This window comes from Temnothorax curvispinosus, unplaced genomic scaffold (assembly GCF_003070985.1).
Source record: "Temnothorax curvispinosus isolate PA1 unplaced genomic scaffold, ASM307098v1 QBEX01015313.1, whole genome shotgun sequence".
Classification (NCBI taxonomy): Eukaryota; Metazoa; Arthropoda; class Insecta; order Hymenoptera; family Formicidae; genus Temnothorax; species Temnothorax curvispinosus.
In genome coordinates, this window is record NW_020225093.1 from 1 (window position 1) to 3,980 (window position 3,980).

General features: G+C 31.7%; 1 long non-coding RNA gene across 6 annotated transcripts; it reads right to left on the minus strand.

Moving 5' to 3' along the window:
- Positions 1–21: 21 nt before the first annotated feature.
- LOC112465543 lies at positions 22–3,911 on the minus strand. Of its 6 annotated transcripts, none has more exons than XR_003042035.1 (7): positions 3,547–3,910; positions 2,221–3,322; positions 1,350–1,578; positions 1,013–1,276; positions 733–872; positions 419–552; positions 22–270 (listed from the first exon to the last, which is right to left on the minus strand). It is a non-coding gene; the product is annotated as an uncharacterized LOC112465543 (long non-coding RNA). The 6 variants fall into 6 exon arrangements; XR_003042036.1 differs by lacking the exon at positions 22–270 and adding an exon at positions 329–357; XR_003042039.1 differs by lacking the exon at positions 22–270 and having other exon boundaries at positions 364–552; positions 2,221–2,515; positions 3,051–3,322; positions 3,547–3,907.
- Positions 3,912–3,980: the final 69 nt, after the last annotated feature.

Consider the following 3,980-nt stretch of genomic DNA (forward strand, 5'->3'; position numbering starts at 1 on the left):
TATTTAAATTTATTATCCTGTATATATACATACGAACTTGACGACCCGAAGTTATTCCATGAGCTCCATGAGCGATACTGAAAAATTCCGGTTAGCTCGCTGGAAATATTAGTGCAATGATTTGTCAGTAGAAAATCGGTGGCGCCACCGGTACAGTTACTGGCGCAGTCGGACCTTAGGCTCGATTCGCGCCCATGTGATATTTAGGAGAGTAACTCTATGGGATTACTCCCTATTTTTTCTCTCCGTGTGTGTTACGATCTATATGTCCTGATTTATTCATATTATTGAAATGTTTTAAATTATTTATTTTTCCAAGAATAAGATTTTCCTTTTTTATACATAATTTTTGTAGTTCTATAATTAAAATATTAAAATATTTTTTTTATGCCAACTTTCACTTTTATGTATAACTTACCAATTAAGTAATCAATTTTTTCATTAGTTGTTAAAAATGTATGATCTATATCTATTTAATGTAACATGCTTTCCTAGGATTCTTTTCTTGAACAATTGTGGTGTCAACATTACGTTTTGTCAATATTGCATTATCTATAATAAAAATCAAGAAAATAAGTTAATTATATTAACATTTTAGTAGATTATTAATATTTGTAAGAATAATACAATATTTTCCATCTTTATAAATAATTTTTATAGGTCTATAAATTTTGTAGGTCTATAAATGTTTAAAAATTTTTTTGTCAATTTCTACTTTTATGTATAACTCACCATCAATTTTTTCATTATTTGTTAAAATGGTATGATCTATGTCTGTTGAGAAGTATCTCTAATGTCGGATGCTTTCACAGAAGTATTCTTTTCTTGTTCAATTAATGTGTCAACATTATGTTTTCTCAACATTGAGTTATCTATAATAAGAATCAATAAAAGAAAAGTTATATCATGTTTAAACAAAAAGAATTATACATGACAAATTTATGCAGCGTTTAGAAGTGTACTGATCACAGTATACTACGTACTTGTGTACAATTTTTAAATATATAATTACCATTTTTGATACTAGTAAGTGGTGATCTGTTGATGCTGGATACTGAAGGAAACTTTGGATATTGGATGTCGGATCTAATTGCTTTTTTTCCAGTACTTTCAATTCTTTTTGATCTTTTTTTTTGGAGGATGTCCTTCACTGTCAGAATTATCACTATATTGAATACGTGCACGAGATTTTCTAGTTTTTCTTGCATTTTCTGAATCACTAATATCAGTCAGCTGTTCTGCTAAGAACACTTTTTTATAGCATTATCATAATCAGCTGTAATAAAACAGGTATTTTCATCATTTGTGTAGTATATAATGCGTATAATAAAAACTTAATATTTATTTACCTGCAGTTTCAAAAATTGTTATGACACTTAAGAATTTCCAATTTTCATTAAGTTTTTCTTTTTAGAGACAGCTTTTAAAATTTTTCTTTCATCATATGGAGGCCATTTACATTTTGTCTTGTCTGCACTTAACCAAATAGTTGGAATAGCAAATATTCCATCATCAAATTCAACAATTAAATACATGGAAATAGTTTTATTTTTAACTATGTAGTAATGAAAAGAGAATCTGGAAAAAAATATTTACAAAAACAAATTTTACCACGGCTGCGTTCCAGAACCACGCTCTTAGCGCTATGAACATGTTCTGTCCTTGGTCAACTTTCTGTAAGTAACAAAGATAGAATCACGCTCGAGCATTAAGAGCGTGGTTCTGGAACATAGTTCAAGAATATATATTATATTAGTCTAATCAAATTTTGTGATTAAATTATATTTTCTCACGATTTGTATTACGGAATACATTGTTATAGTACATCGTCAGAATTCTTGCAACACCTTGTGCTTATATATCATAAACAATTCAATATATTGGTTTAATATATCATCTAAATGTAACAGTTTTTCTTAAGCACTGAATATGAGAAAAATATATAACATAACACTTTCTTCGCCGAGCTTTTGGAAACTTATTTATGTATTTTAATGTGTAGAAAAGGAATTTGTTTTAAAAATTGTTACTCTTGTACCATTTTTATCTGTTGCGATTACAACAAAAATACATCAAATAAATCTGTTTCAAACAAATCGGTAAGACAATCGAGTGTTACACTATAAATTTATCTACCATAATTTTGTCTAACATATTTTTTTATTCTTACTGAGAAACAGTATGTCCATACATAGAGATCAAATAAAACATCGCCATTACCGTGCAGTCAAGCAAATCGCAGCCTTTTTTCTGTTATCTCTTGGGTGAGGGAAATTAAGTGCCTTCTGCTTCTCCTTTGGGCAATACGACACGTGTTCCAGTTCTAAAATTCTTTATGAACTTCTTTCTTTTAACCTCTTAAACGGATTATTAAACAACCTTGCGGACTTTTAATCCTTAAACTTTCCTAATTCCTTTAAACAGGGAACCTCTTAAGGATGTATTGCATCTATTTTCAAAGCGCTACCAAGTGGATAAAAATTTGTAAGAATGTTCTTTTAGTCTTCCTGATGTGCTACAAAAAAAGTAGAAACAAATCCACTAAACGGTTGCTGAGATATAACGATTTTAATTTTCACTGATTTTACACGTATTTTTATGGGAAGAGACGATTTTGACGGATAAAACAGCTAAAAAAATGTTGAAGGAGCGCTACCAATATTTGGAATTTTTTTATACATTTAGTATACGAATAGATGAAACTATCTGTCAAGTTTCAATTGTCTTCACTACACCGTTTTAAAGAAATAAATTAATAATTAATGATAATTAATAATTAATTAATAATTAATAATTAATTATTAATTTTATTAATAATTTGACGTTATAAAGTTGAAATCAGGGCATATTTACTGCCAAAAGTTTAGGCTCATAAATTACAAAAATCGCAAATAATACTGGAAAAAACATTTGTAAAGTAAAAAATACCTTTGTAGGAGTAAAAATAAGACTCCTACTATCATTTGAGTATCTTACATCTAGATTTACTATGCGTTAGGCGTAGATATTCAAGTATTTCAAATTTCATGCACTTTTGTCTAAGATTGTACCAGTGATACATCCTTAAACGAGGTATACGCAGGAAGATCATGAAGGCCGAGATCGAACCATTCGAATCTCGTAACGGATATAAATCGCCGTGGTACTACGACTCAAATCAGAGTCAGAAATCCATTGGGTCAAAGGTCAAAGGAACGGATCTTTCAATTTGTTATGATCTTTGTGTAAGGCCGTGAGTTACGACCTTTCATTCACTCACAGCTATCTTGCTTGGTTAAAAGCATAAATTTAATTTCACTTAAAAAAAGAGGAACTGAAGAAACTGAAAAATAAGAAAATAAAATAGTATTAAAAAAGATGTGCGTATATAATCGATCGCGTGTTAAAGAGCCAATTTCACCAACCACGGTTAGCTTAACCGACGGTTAAAAGTTAGCAGGGTGGATTTATTTATAATTCTTGGTAAATCCTGTTAACTTTAACCGTCGGTTAAGCTAACCGTAGTTGGTGAAATTGGCCCTTACTATAATTTAATGAATGCTATACCATGCTATTCATCGAGAGTCACCCCAGTCAGTAATGCAATATCGCAATATTACAGATAACACTTCACAGTTCACAGTTCACACAAAGCCAGGCATAGCGAGACTGCGAGATATATGTTCTCCAGGTTTTCCTCTCACTTCGACAGTAACGCGGATTGTGCAAAGACAGTATACATAACCTACATATGCAAAATGCACATGCGCGCGTACGCTCTTTGGAAAACTTGGGCTGCGTTCGGAAACGTTTTGAGTGCACATGAGTATACTCCCTTCTCTTTCTTAGTCGCTAAAATAGAAAGAGAAGGGAGTGTACTCATGTGCACTCGGGACATTTCCGAACGCAGCCCTGAAAGGGCCGACTCGACCGAGTCGGCGAGTCCGCCGAGTGAAGGTGCGTTTTCACTCATGTCGAGATGTAGGCGACATCATATATCG